At 42.0% G+C, this 15,000-nt stretch overlaps 1 long non-coding RNA gene across 1 annotated transcript in view; it reads left to right on the forward strand.

Annotated features, from left to right (window-relative positions):
- LOC143283208 (uncharacterized) overlaps window positions 1-15,000 on the forward strand; it is a 52,683-nt gene that overhangs the window by 35,201 nt on the left and 2,482 nt on the right. The window lies entirely within an intron of this gene.

Genomic DNA, 15,000 nt, shown 5'->3' on the forward strand with positions numbered 1-15,000 from the left:
AGTCAATCCAGCTGTTCAAGAAATGAAGGGTCACAAAGGACGATTCGCGATTTTCCAGTCTCAGTCCGTTTAAAACGACGGTTCAGGAAGCAGAGTGACATTGCCATACACCCTATTTCTCGTGTCCGAGGACCACCCCCGCTTGGCATTCCCGTGCCTAGACACAGTTAACGCGATTTTCATCTTCATGCCGTGGGGTTTTCCGGCAGGACATCTGCGGTCATAACGAGATAACAGAGTGACAAGGTAACAGTGTGGCAACGTCATAAAATTTGGGAGACCCGCCTACACTGTTCAACATCATAATTAGGGTTTTAAGACGTACATACTCTGTGTGTGTGTGAGTGTTGGGGAAGGTTTGGGGAGGAGAGGAGTTGTGTGTGGGTGTGCGCATGTGTTGAGAATGAGAGGGGGGTGGAGAGAGAGAGAGAGAGAGAGAGAGAGAGAGGGAGGGAGGGAGGGAGGGAGAGACAGAGACAGAGAGAGCATAAAGATATGATTGCTTTTTTGTGCCCCTTTCCGAATTTGGTGTTTTATCTGTCTACAGACAGATATCTTTCCTTCTTTCCTCTTATTCTCTGGCACTACAGAGTTCAGATAAAATAATAAAAATGAGCATACCCCATTTACAGAATCCACCACTCCAGCAACTGAGATAACACTTCGCATCAAATTGTGTAAAAGTGTGTAGTCATGTGACTACTGGGCAAATGTTTATATATAAAAAAAGAAAAATAACAGCTGCAGAGGTGGTGGTGGTGGTGATGGTAGTGACAGTAGTAGTAGTAGTAGCAGTAGCAGTAGTTCTAGAGGAAGTAGCAGCAGCACCAATAGCGGCATGTTTTCTATCATTTTTGTGAAATTATCAACAAAGCAACATAAAAGTACAACACGGTTTTGATACTTGTAACAGGCAATGATTAAAGCAAACACATATAATTCCAAAGACTGCCTTTTCCAGCTCTCCGAAACTAAAACAATAACAACAACGCAACTACACACACACACACACACACACACACACACACACACATATACATATATATATATATATATGTATATATATGTTCGTTCTTTTGTTTAGCGTCTTTCCACTATCAGTGATATTAGACCTTAAAAAAATAAATAAATAAAAAAGGGGGGGGGGCATGGGGTATAACTAACATGCAATTACATTTAACAGTAAACAGTAACAATTCAATAATAATAATAATTATAATAATCAGAAACCATAAACACAATTCTGAAGTGCATTAAAGGAATGTAGAAATAGGGCTATGAACTAATGCCTGTGAAAGTTCGACCATAAGAACCTCGTCAGAAATAACTTTACAAAAATCATCTGCAGAATTATTATTCTCTTTGAAATACTTGGGCAAGAAGGTACGTAACTGCTGGCAGTGAAACAAACAATGATGCAAGCTGAACTGCTTACCACAGATGCATGTAACATTTTTACTATACTTTATCTTCAGCGCATCAAGTTTTATACGGAAGAAAGTAGAGGTTATTAATCTAGTACAGCAAGCTGATGGATTCGGTATCTTTTCTTTAATAATATTCTCGGGGAATAAAGTTCCATTATGGTTTAAAAACTTTAACTTCCATCGGTTATGAAATCGACCCCATGCTGATTTTTCTAAGAAAGTGTATGCCTCTTTTACGGAGAGACGGACATGTATTTTTGTCGATTTTTCTGAATCTTGCGCTCCTCTTTTAGCTGCTTTATCAACAGTTTCATTGCCAAGAATGCCCACATGAGAAGGCACCCAACAAAAACTGACCTCAGTCCCTTTAATCCTTAAACAATGTACCAAATGATTTGCCTCAATAACTAAGTCAGGTCTTGTTTCAAGGCTGAATAATTCTAGAGCATAAAGTACTGATTTGGAATCAACAAAGAATGCTATTTTCGAGAAAACTATTTGATGGCTCACTAAGTAGTTCAGAGCTTGTATAATAGCAATTAGCTCAGCTGTGAATATGGAAAGGTGTTTTCCAATAAAGTAAGATTTTTCAACTTTAAAGGCAGGAATATAGAAAGCCGCACCAGCATTTTTGTCCTCAAGAACAGATCCATCTGTAAATATATGGAGATGATTCTGATATTTTTCTGTTATATGAATTCTGGCAGTACTTGTCGTGATACTGATGTTTTCTTCCTTTTTTGTTTCAGAATAAGTGATATCAAAATCCGCTTTCAACATTTCCCGAAAAAGGAACAGGAGAATGATGTGGTTTTGCAGCTAACTCTTTCATGTTAACTTCAGATTCTTTTAACAGATTTGAAATGTAAGTTGCAACTGTTTCTTGTGATGAAATGGCTTTAGCTCTTTTAGGAAAATCAATATATATATATATATACAGAGAGAGAGAGAGAGAGAGAGAGAGAGAGAGAGAGAGAGAGAGATTTCAGGAAAATCAAGGTCGCGACTTAAGGAAAATTGACTGCTATCAAGCAAAAACGATTCTTACAATAATCTGTCCATTAAAGACATTGCCAAGTACTTGGGGGTTTTTTTTCTTCTTTTTTTTTTCTTTTCCGTTACAAGCGTTTAACGCCCACATGCCCTCAAGTGTACCTACCTGTAGTTTTGTTTGTTTGGTTTTTTGTCCGTGAGTTATAAAGATAGTCCTGTATCGTCTATGTAAAAGCATTTTAACTACTTAAGCCTGGCCCCGTTCAATAGCGCTTTGGCCATTGTCAAAGAATCTGCTAAGACAGACCATATCCATACGAAAGCTTTTCTCCAGAGGAATACATTATTTACTGCATTAGTCGAAAGAGGCAAGGCATTTCTCACACGACTGTCACAAGACAGTGAATTGTGCTAACCATCGTCCCTAACGATCTCGAATTCCAGACTGTATTGTAACTGCAATCAAAACAGCTCTCTCTCTCTCTCTCTCTCTCTCTCTCTCAAAAGCATTGGAATATTCGACTTGCTTTATTTCTTCACGAAGCTTTTAAAATCCACAATATATATTTTAACTGAAGAACTGCCCTCAGCAGTGATATTTAGTTGAACGATACGACACATTTGTCGATCAATAATTGCATTATCTTGCACGCAGTTGTCCAATATTAATATTGCTGTGACGATGGATTTGGGTGCACCCACAATGACGTAGGCCGACGGCCTATTCATTACTAGCCCAGTTCACATCCGTCTGTCTGTCTGTCTCTTGAAATACTGGGATTATATCTATTTCTCGATGCGCCGTTTCTATTCATAGAATCTGACCCAAACGTAAACTCTGGTCAATACGACAAGGCAAAATAATAAGAGTGCAAAGAACCTGTCACCACGAAAGAAAACAAACAGAAAGCTACAGGGTCGTGAATTGGAAAACCTGTACGTGATACACTGATTGTGTTTTGTTTTGTTTTTTAATCTCTCTCTCTCTCTCTCTCTCTCTCTCTCTCTGTGTGTGTGTGTGTGTGTGTGTGTGTGTGTGTGTGTGTGTATTAAAAAGAAAGAGAGTCCTCGTGCACGCGTGTATGTGTGTGGTCCCCCCCCTCTCACTCTCACTCTTTGTGTGTGTGTGTGTGTGTGTGTGTGTGTGTGTGGAGAGAGAGAGAGAGAGAGTAGGGGCAATGGTACTATCTAATCATAGACTGACTATGCCGTCGGTCATTTGACGTGACTTTCATGACTGAATCTTAAAGGCTTTCTTATCATTAGTGATAATTAAACTATCTGCCAACTCTGAAGGTATCGGCATCGGAGCTCTTTGTGACACCAGTGTGCTTAAAATTAAAAATGGAACATAAAGTATATGCCATTTCGAGTTTTAAAGCACAGTGAATCTCCACAGTATGGGAAGAGGGCATTTACATCTGTCGGTCATCACATTATTCGATTCTACGGCCATTCACACTAATAGCATCCTGGGACTGACCCAGCTGACTATGACTCTGTCCTGTTGTTCCGACGTCATAAAAGCCCTTATCCAGCTGCGTCCTCACAGTGCAAGGAAATAAAAGTCTTTTGGTGTTATTTTAAAAGAGGACAATTCCAATCTCGCCAAGGAAACATTACGCCCACACTGTCGGCAGATTCTTGTCGCGGGTGTTGTTTGTGTGAGGAAGCGACAAATCCACGTGATTTCCTGGGTGTGGGATTGAAGTCATGGGTATGGGACAGTCCGTCTCTTACGTTCGGGCTCTGTGTGTGTGTGTGTGTGTGTGTGTGTGTGTGTGTGTGTGTGTGTGTGTGTGTGTGTGTGTGTGTGTGTGCGCGCGCGCGCGCGCGCTATGTGAACGCGCGTTGCGCGCGTATGCAACATTACAAAACTGGCATCGAATTCGCACAGTATCCCTCCAGAAGCTATTCGTCCCGATACACAGAAAGTTTCAAAAGCTGCCGTCAGCTGAATCAAAACAGGAAAACATAACACGACTAAAAAGACCCGACCATACTGCCGAATCCGAAAGCAGAAGAGTCCAACAGAGCATCAAGTGAACTGTTTCCAGTGCACTGCTTAAGTATGTGACAGCCCAGGCATGCCTTTGGTAGTATCAGTATTGAATACCTCATAAAAGGGTGACAGGTATACAACTGGGATGCACGAATGCTATACAAACACATAACCAAACGAAGAAGTTAGAAAGAGAAGGTGAGAGAGACAAGATGGGGAAGAGGGAGAAAGGGCTGGAGCATAACCAGGAAGGACACCAGGAAGAGATAAACTAAAGTTTGGAAGAAAAAAAATAAACAGCCTGATGATCAAAAAACATCCTGAAAGCTCCGAATCCACTGGCAGACATCAAACACTCTGTCTAAAGTGTTGCAGAGTTGCAGCCAAGCGCCCAGAGTAGGCCGGGCTTTAATGCAAAAGGCGACGTTGCTCCCTGCACTTTGCCTTTAATAATGATCTGACCCCAAACTTATGGTCATGCTAACTCGTTCCCGTGGCAGGGCGGGCATCACCAGCTCCCACCATCAAGCAAGATGAACGAGGTGGGCAGAAGAACAAACCTGCTAGCACCGTCCTTCCGTGTTCCTGATAAACGATCTTCATCAACATTTTGATTGCCACGAAAACGGCACTCTCCGCCCACCGTCTAGCCCAGTCCGGGCGTCGGGGTGATTCAGTCACCCTCGTGCAAGGCATTAATCGTTGAAATGAAGTGGGCAGAAAAGATATGTCTACACTTCTACAGGGGCAAGAGAAATGTTTGGACATGTTGGCCATGGGAGGGGAAGGCGGGGCCAGGGGAAAGGTGGAGGAGGGGTGTGTTGGGGGAGGTGGGTAAGGAAACATGGAGCGGAGTTGAGGGAAGGAAAGCGTGGGCGTGTTATTTCAGTGTCTTCACTCCAGATGAAATAAACTGAATCTGTTTCATTCAGAGTGGACGTTGTGCTTGCGGTTCGTTTCGCTGTGACCTTTCGCTTTTCAATTTACTTTCAAAAGAAAGAAAGGAAAGTAGAAAGAGAGTTATATATATATATATATATATATAAACAGAAAGAAAGAAAAAAAGGAAAATGCGAAAATTGAGGGATGAGAAAATCTTAAAATCTTAACACCGAGGGGAAAAATGGGTACCTGTGTGTGTGTGTGTGTGTGTGTGTGTGTGTGTGTGTGTGTGTGTGTGTGTGTGTGTGTGTGTGTGTGTCTATCTGTCTGTTGTGTGGGAGGGAGAGAGACAGACAGACAGACAGACAGAGACAGAGAGAGAGAGAAACTTGCAAATATACATATCTCAGTAAATGGGATCTTTACTCACTTGGAAGTTTAAGATGTGGCAAAAAATGAGACAAACAAAAACAAAAAAACGCAGGCATAAACAGCATATATTTTTTTCAAATTACGAAATCTGCAAAGACATCTGAAAGGGTTCGTTTCAGCCCCGAGGTGGCTATTGCGGTCGTAATGGGTAATATGAATTATGGTTTATTTTTTGCATTCTCCGCTATTACTAATGCAGCACAAAGAGCTTGCATAGTGAGGGAGATTCTCTTTGTTTGCTCTGGAGAAAAAAGAAGAAGAAAAATCCACACAAAAAACAAAATAAACTCCTTGGCAAAACCCAGGAGACAAACACGGATTAAAAGGTGCAAAAAAGTCATCTATATGCAGACAGAAGACAAGCTGGAACAGTAATGTCTCGACATGTTCCTCCAAAAAGGAACTGTCGAAGCACAGAAATCCGTTTGTTGTGACAAAAAAAGAAATATAATACAGAACGCAGAATACTTTGCTACCTCAAGAAGAGATTCCTGAATACGAACAAAACAATACGAGCATACAACATGATGTCGTTGCACACTTTGTACAGTCTTATTGTCAAAACGATACGATAATGTCACGCCGAGGAAGGTGGCGGGGGATTGGTGGGGGGGGGGGGGGGGGGGTACTAAATGGGGTGAAGAAGGAGATAGGAAGAGAAATCGTTGTGAGAGTGAATGAGAGAACTGGCAGCAAAACAGAACGCAGCAGAACTGAAGAGGATGACAGAGTGAGAGGCAGAGGGGGGAGGGAGGGAGAGAGAAACGAAGAGAGAGATGGGGGAGGGAGGGAGGGGGAAGGGGTAAAGCCAACGCACCAGATCGAACGCCCCGCCCGAAAGGAGAGGAAGACATGCAGCGTACAAAGGTGATGAGACTGTTCCGAGGATGCCAATAACTGCCCAAGACAGGCCCCGAACCTTGTTTCTGCCAAATACATTCCATCATCAAAGCACGCCCACGACCGGCTTTCTCTTTGTCTTTACAGCCGCTTTACCCCTCACTTTGACAGGACGCGCTGTCTTTGTTGTCACCCTGCTCCAGGATTACCTCGTATAATTGGAACACGTGGTTCAGTCAGTGAAGCTTTTACGTCAGGATAAGCGAAGATATTTCTGTGTTGGAACCAATGGGGACAGAGCCGTGGCAAGGGCAAGTGAAGTGTCTGCATATGGTGCATCATCTCGACCGTTTTTAAGACCACCACTCTCATTATCATCATCGTCGTCGTGTTTCTCGTTTTCTCATATCCTTCTCACGTTCATCACCAGCATAGTCTTGCTTTTTGTTTTTTTCCTACACTTGTTGGATCACTCCTCATTCAACCCACTGCATGTCCTTAACTTCGTCCTCCTACAATCTACAAAATGGACACCCATGCGTTAACGACAGACACGTCTAACTGGAATTCAGAGAGAGTAGTAGAAAGGCGTCGAAGACAATGCTCCACCCGTGACTCATGGAGATGGCTGAGAGAAAGACAGAACAAAGCCTGTGTAGTTGTTTTTTCCCTAGAAATCTTTTGCTATAGCGCTGCGAGCAACTCTAAGAAGCACATAAAAGGCAGAGAACTGAGTGTTTCAGGTTCATCATCGTCATTGTTGTTTTGTACAAAGGACAACCCACTGAACATTATCACTCTCTCTCTTTGTGTGTGTGTGTGTTTGTGTGCGAGTGTTAAGGAATGTGCCAAAACAACGAAATCGATGGATACATGTCAAAGCTATGTAAATCAGACTGATGCATAATTAGACAAGAGAGGCAAGGCCTTCAAGACTCACTTGTGATACACTTTTTTTTTTAAATCCAAGCTTTTTATGTATTGAGTATAATGCATTTACTGTTATATTTATTTTTTTTTTTTATATATATTCTCTAAACTTGGCACTTTGATCTGATATTCGACCCAACAAAAGATCTGTCATTATTATCATTTTTTTGTTCAAACAGGAACTTCTTTTGGTAAGCATGGAAGTTTTGTTTATAGCAAACGTTTTAGTGCAGACAGTAAAACAAGGGAAATTACTCTGCTGGGGGACTTAGTTTGCTTTAAACTGATCTTTCTCATCTTAAACATTACATTTTGAAATTATACTCAATACATAAAAAGCTTGGATGTTTTTTAAAAAGTGCATCACAAGTGAGTCTTGAAGGCCTTGCCTCTCTTGTTTCAAAATGTAATGTTTAAGATGAGAAAGATCAGTTTAAAGCAAATTAACTCCCCTAGCATTACAGAGTAATTTCCCTTTTTTACTATCTGCACCAAAACGTTTGCAAAATAAATAAAACTTCCATGCTTAGCAAAAGAAGTTCCTGTTTGAACAAAAAATGATAATAATGACTCCTCTAGCTGTTGGGTCAGAATATCAGATCAAAGTGCCAAGTTTAGATAATACAAAAAATATAAATATAACAGTAAATGCAGTTTGCATATAATTAGGCTTCATTCTTTATTTTTTTTGTGCCCATCCCAGAGGCGCAATATTGTTTTAAACAAGATGACTGGAAAGAACTGAATTTTTCCAATTTTTATGCCAAATTTGGTGTCAACTGACAAAGTAGTTGCAGAGAAAATGTCAATGTTAAAGTTTACCACGGACACACACACACACACACACACACACACACACACACAACCGAACACCGGGTTAAAACATAGACTTGTTACACAAGTGAGTCAAAAACTGATGTGGTATCAGTGGAAACAGGCCAATTACACTCCGTGTGAAAACTTTTCTTGTTCTTCTTTTATTCTTCCTCTTTCTCTCCTCCTCCTTGAAACGACAATTGCAAAGTGTTCTGCCTGAAGTTCCTACCAACATATAATTTCAAATTACAATTGATGGCATGGCTGTTTGGGTCCAGCATGTGAACTGGAAGAGAGACAGACAGACAGACACTGATACAGACACTGATACAAACAGACAGTGTTCTGCCTGCAGTTGCTTACATCATACAATTTCAAATTACAATTGATGGCATGACTGTTTATTGCCTTTAAGCCCACGCACCTCATTTAGCACAGCATCGTTGTGCTCAGTAACAAACGTGGTCTCCCCGACTTGGAAACCGCGGAAATGTCTTGTTCTTTCGAAGCACGAAACTGTTTACGATATAAACGTCGCTCAGTTTGTGCTCTCTGTCAAATCAATGCCAGAAGCGCTGTCACTCCATCTGGAACCGGACCAGGCCGCGAAGAGCATTTTAATTATGTTAATTTCGTCGAATTTGATGTGTGTGTGTGTGTGGGTGGGTCGGTGTGCTTGCATGTCTGTGTGTTTGCGTGAATCATATTTTTGTGCCTTTCCAGAAGTGCATTGTCATTATAATTATAATGTGTGGAAAGGCCCCCTTTCTTTTTTTACTCACTTGTGTAAAAAATGTGAATCTATGTAATAACCCGGTTGCCAGTGTGTGAATGTGTGTGTGTCTGTGTTTATGTCTGTGTGTCCGTGGTAAACTTTAACACTGTCATTTTCTCTGAAAATACTTTGTCGGCCAATACCAAATTTGGATTAAACATAATGGGAAAAAACCTTCACAGTCATACCAATGACAGGTTGTAAGTCTTCCGCTTGAAGCTCCATTTCCGGATTATGAATGGTTTATTTTGTTGAGAATCTTTTTTTTCTTCTTCTTCTTCTTTTCTTCCCCCAACCCCCCCCCCTTCCCCCCCCCCTCCCGAAGCCTGTCAAGAAACAGTAGAGAAAAGAAAGCGACGTGGAGAGACAGATACAGTGAGAGTGGAAGAAGAGACAGACAAAGGGAGAGAGACAGACAGATATAGAGAGATACAGAGAGAGCAGCTTTGAGAGTGAGTCACAGACTTGCTACCGGCGTATAAAGCGCCGTTGCTGAGCCGTGTTAAACCACCATTATGACAGTGGTATATTCGTTTGCCAGATCTCGCCGACACAGTTGTGTGTCACTGGGCCAACTCTGTTTGAAAAAGACAGTGGATCCCCGTAGATTTGGGCCGGCACGTCACCGTGTCCCTTCCGGTATATGCATCTTCGACTGGCAGCCGGTGTCACGGCAATGTTTTGCGCAGAAACACTTCCCCCCATCCCCCTCCCCACCCCGCAGCATATGCGTTGAAACCGTTTCAGAACCCAACACAACGAAATTCCCAGGCAACACATGGTTCTAAACCGCCAGGCGAGTACCAGTACACTATGGACCTTCGAAGAAAATTGATCTTCAATGAGACCCAAGGGTATTTGTATGTCTCTTCCATAACATGCAATGCTCGTGGATCAAAAGTGAACTTTTCTTCGTGGTCCATTAAAGAACAGGGCCGACCGTCCCACCAGCCTAATCCAGTTATCAAATAAAGTGGGTTCACAAGACTCCAACGTGCTCATACCGAATGCATGTTTAAACAATGCGAAAAATATTGAGCTTAGGTACTTACGTGTGAGATCCGATCTGTACGTGTGGTGATTCTTCTGTTTTGTGAGCGGTATCTTCAGGTAAATGAGTGTGAAATTTGTCCAAAAATAGAAAGCTGGGCGAAAAGTGATAATCATAATATGATTTCCATGAAAAGCGAAGTCAGAAACACGCAGCTTAGTGTCTGTAAAATAGACGGTGAAGTAAATTAAAGTCAATCTTGAAATACAGGGGGGGGAAAAACTTAGCTTCATCCGAGTCCGCGAAACAGAATCCCAAACCATAAATAAACATGCAATTGTTTGTTTTTACGACTTGTGATCTTGACACATGATTTCGTTAAGAACGTCTACTCATTTTTCTCTGTTCTCACCTTATAATCCAACATTCACTCAAAATACGCTAAAAGTGATTACTAAGCTGCAAGTAACAGCTGTTATTACATGTACCTACGTTATCGCAACCTCTCTCTCTCTCTATCTGTATGTATATATATATATATATATATATATAAGAGAGAGAGACAGAGACATAGACAGAGAGACAGAGACACAGAGAGAGGGGAGGGGGGGGGCTTAAAGTTATATAACTAAATTAACATTATCAGTTCTTTTTAAACAGAAGTTAATTTCAAAAGGAAACTGTATGTTTCATACATTGTCGCTCATAAAACAGTTGTACATTAACAAAATGTATTTTTGTAACGATACTTTGTGAAGACAATTAGACAATTTCCTTTGTACATACTAAAACTGGTATTACGTTTGATCACTGCGTTCTATCACGTAATCCGAACATTTCTAAGGATTATCATTGTTATTTATTTTTTTTTTTTTTTTTATTGCTGCTGCTGCGCTAAAGTTGTAGAGATGTTAACAGATATGTGTTCATCGACAATTTAAATGACGTCTCTCTCTCTCTCTCTCTCTCTCTCTCTTTCTCTATCTCTCCCTTTCACGTCGGGCCTTATCTTGTGACGTCAGGAATTACCTTTTTTGTGATTTTCTCCTTTAGTTAACGTCACTGATACTCTATACTGCTACTGATGCCGAAGTGTCCATTTCTGGAGTTCTCATCTTCCTTCTTCAGTTTGAATAATGTACTCCTTGTATTAACTTTTTAAACACCCGTTTTCTTCATATTGTTTTTAACAATGCCATCTAGTTCTCGTATCTGCTAATCTAGGCTTTTTTTCTCTCTCAGGAAAACGGCCAAATGTTAATTATAAAAAAAGATAAATAATTTTTTTTTAAAAGCAACCACTTTGCCTTCCTGTTGACTTCTGAATTCGTATCAAACAGTCAGTCAACCAATCAATAACTCTGTGTGTGTGTGTGTGTGTGTGTGTGTGTGTGTGTGTGTGTGTGTGTGTGTGTGTGTGTTTCTGAATTTGTATCAAACAGTCAATAAACCAATCAATAACTCTGTGTGTGTGTGTGTGTGTGTGTGTGTGTGTGTGTGTGTGTGTTTGTGTGTGTGTGCTTTATTTTATTTTGGCTTGGTTGTGTTTTTTACTAATGTAAAATGCCTCGAGTTGAGCATCAAAAAAACAAGAGCAAAAAAAAAAAAGAAAACTTGTGCTCCACGGACTTGAATGCAATGCAACTGAGTCAAAGAGAGAGAGAGAGAGAGAGAGAGAGAGAGAGAGAAGAAGAAGAAGAAGAAGAAGGGGAAAAAAAGACGTTTACCGAATGTCTCGAGACGGGATCGAACCTGGGACATATGGCGGTTCAAACGGGTGCTATACACTGCTGGGCCATTGCTGAAGCCAGAAACTCGAAAATGAAACGCGCTGGAGCGTGTGAGCCGCCAGTGCTGGTAAGTCTGGCTGCAGTGGCGCTCTCCGATTTACGATCATCCCAAATGGTGTGTCATGGAGCCTTCCCCGATGGCTCAGAGAGTAAGGTCTCTTAAACTGTGAATCATCAGATTTAGCACCGATTAAATCTCTTCCTTGAGAAGGGTTGGAATTACCGCTAAACGTGATATACTAGGGTGCTTGCTGAATCTGATTGGTGTGTGTGTGTGGGAGGGGGGCCTGGGGGAGGGGGGGGATTAGGGGGGGAAGGGGAACCGGGGTTGGGGAAGAATGGAAAAGGGGGGAGGGGGGGGACTAGGATTTTAAGAGGCATCGAGGTGAACCGAAGGAAATTGGAAGGGTGGTCTTTTGGGTGCTACGTGACCGGAAGTAAAAGGGAGATTATAAAAACAAACGTTACAATAGAGGAAAGTACACGCGCACGGTGTGTGTGTGTGTGTGTGTGTGAAAGAGAGAGAGACACACACAAACAGATGGGGGGTTTATTTATTTATTTTTTTTACTCCTTTGTTTTGCTGCCTTGTCTTCCATACCACTGCATTTCATCATAATCTCCTGACCGCTACAAATGACATCTAAAACCATGGTCGCTCAGTCCCAAAGCTGGCAGTCCACATGCTGCAATCTCTGCCATGTCGCCATGAGACTAATCAGATATGGCCATGCACTGCTGTCAACACTGTCTGTTGGTATTAAACTATTCATTATGCTGATCGAACCGCATGGTTCATGAAATATCCAGTCATCCAGTGAAACAGAGGTGAGATTAGTAACAGCAAACCCCCTACACACAGCTATGTATTGGAGCCCGCTTCAGTCACTGGGTTTCTTTTCTCTCAATAAAACAGTGTAGCAGCGGTCAATAGGAACTCTGCAGGAGAAATATGTTCCAATGTCCATCCGCCACTTACTTCAGCAATCTGAAATCTTAGATTTAAATTAAATGTTCATATAAATTCCAAAACTTCAGGAACTGAAATAACACTTGAACAACACGTAACTACTGATGGCCAGCATGTGTAATGCGCGCGCTGTGTGTGTGTGTGTGTGTGTGTGTGTGTGTGTGTGTGTGTGAACTGTCCGCAAAAAGAGAAACGGAGAGATGATTGGTGTGGTGAGAACGAAAAACAAACAGAAAAACAGGACAGCCATTAACAAATGAGGAAGAACGGGGTACTATCAACGAGTGAATGACGCCCTCGAATCCGATCGCAAGGAGGTGGAGGACTAGAGGGCTCTGTGGAATCAGAAATGGTATTTTTGAACAGATATTTCTGAATATCACCGAAGTGTTTCTGACTGATGGGGTCATGACAGCTGATACCGATTATCTCCTTGAGAGACTGCTGATTTTTCAACTTGACTGACAAACTCAGGAGTAGGAATCAAGAAAGGATACGTTGAAGAAACACTATCAAATTCAAGCAAATCTGTTATTGTGCTTCTTCCTGTCATCGAATATGTGTTGTCATTAAAGAGAATATGAACGATTCATACAGCCGGCCCACACACTGCGTCTGTAATACCGAAGACGACAGGGAGGGTCTCTGAATGATTTTTTTTTTTCTTTTGGTCGAGATGGAACAGATGGCACATGACGGTGTTTTGAACATCAATTTTTCTTTTTGGAACTGGTTCCGATCAGTCTCATCTAAATAAAGCCGAGACACCACAATCCATAATTAGGTTGCTATGAAATATGAATGAATGTGAGAGTGGTCATGAAATCAACTGATCAAATATTACCAATTGTAGTCATCATCACCATCAACATTAGTCCCTCAACTCGGGAGCCGTCGTGGGGATATGAGGGCTGAAGAGACAAACGGCGTCCTCCCCGATGTTCTGTTAGCAGCTGTCGAGACAAAACCTGAGGTCATCCTTGTCAAGTCCTTGATGTTGTCAGCCCAGGTCTTGCGTTGTCGCCCGCGTTTCTACTCTCGCTCCATCATGTCGTGTCTGGCGATGTGTCCGAACCAAGCTTTCGTCGTTTAACGGTTCACAAGGGGTCGGGAGGAGAGGGGGTGAGGGAAGGGGACAAGGGGGGGGGGGGGGGGGAGGGGGGGGCACTGGTATGATTAGTTCGAGTATCCTTGATCAAACCTATCCTTTCCATTGGCTGGGACAGTCCAAAAGTTACCTTTCTGTAACCTGGCTTCTCCACTGGTGAAGGTCTTCCGAAAGTCTGCTCTAAGCTACCTTCCATTACGGTACAGACAGTCCAAAAATTATCTTTGCTCTCACGAGTGCCCTCCACTGGAAGGGGTAGTCCAAAAATATCCTTGCTCTGACCCATCCGTCACACGAGCAGTGTCTTTTCTTCTTACCGGTGGAGACTATCCAAATGCCTCACTGTCCCCAATCCATCTAACAGTCTATAACTAGTATAAGCGTCTTAAAAACCTTTCACCCCCGTTGTTATGATCAGTCCAAAAGTCTCCTCGATCTAATCATTCTTTCCCACTGGCAGGCTCCGTTCAAAAAGTGAATGCGCGCATATGCAAGCAAGCACCCATGGCACAACTGCATTTATGTGAATGTGTGTATTTGCGCATGCGTTTATGTGTGTGTGTGTGCGCGCGCGCGCTCAAGTGGTGGCTTATTTACAGTTATTTTCGAGAGAGAGAGAGAGAGAGAGAGGAGAGGGTTGGGGGATGGGGGCAGGCTGCTCGAGGGGTTGTTTTTGTGGGTTTTTTGGTTGTTGGCTCTATGCTATGTTAGAGGTATGTGCACATCCTGATTTGAACATCTTCCAGTCACAGTCTATGCAAGTTTCATTTCAGTCTCAAGAAAGTGTCAAAGTGCGCGAAATGATCCATATACGCTGCATCGCATCTGCTGTAAAATAAATAAATAAATAAATAAAGGAATAAAAATTTAAAAAAAAGACCTTGTCGCGTAAACCCAACGCGCTGATCAATACTTAAATGATTAAAAGAGGGTCCACAGATCTGTGCTTTACTTGTCTATCGAAACAGTTTACTCTACAGTCATTGTCATTGTCCAACAGCAAAAAAGGTAATTTGCTATGGCTGTGGATTTTATACATCGATC

This window comes from Babylonia areolata, chromosome 6 (genome assembly GCF_041734735.1).
Source record: "Babylonia areolata isolate BAREFJ2019XMU chromosome 6, ASM4173473v1, whole genome shotgun sequence".
Classification (NCBI taxonomy): Eukaryota; Metazoa; Mollusca; class Gastropoda; order Neogastropoda; family Buccinidae; genus Babylonia; species Babylonia areolata.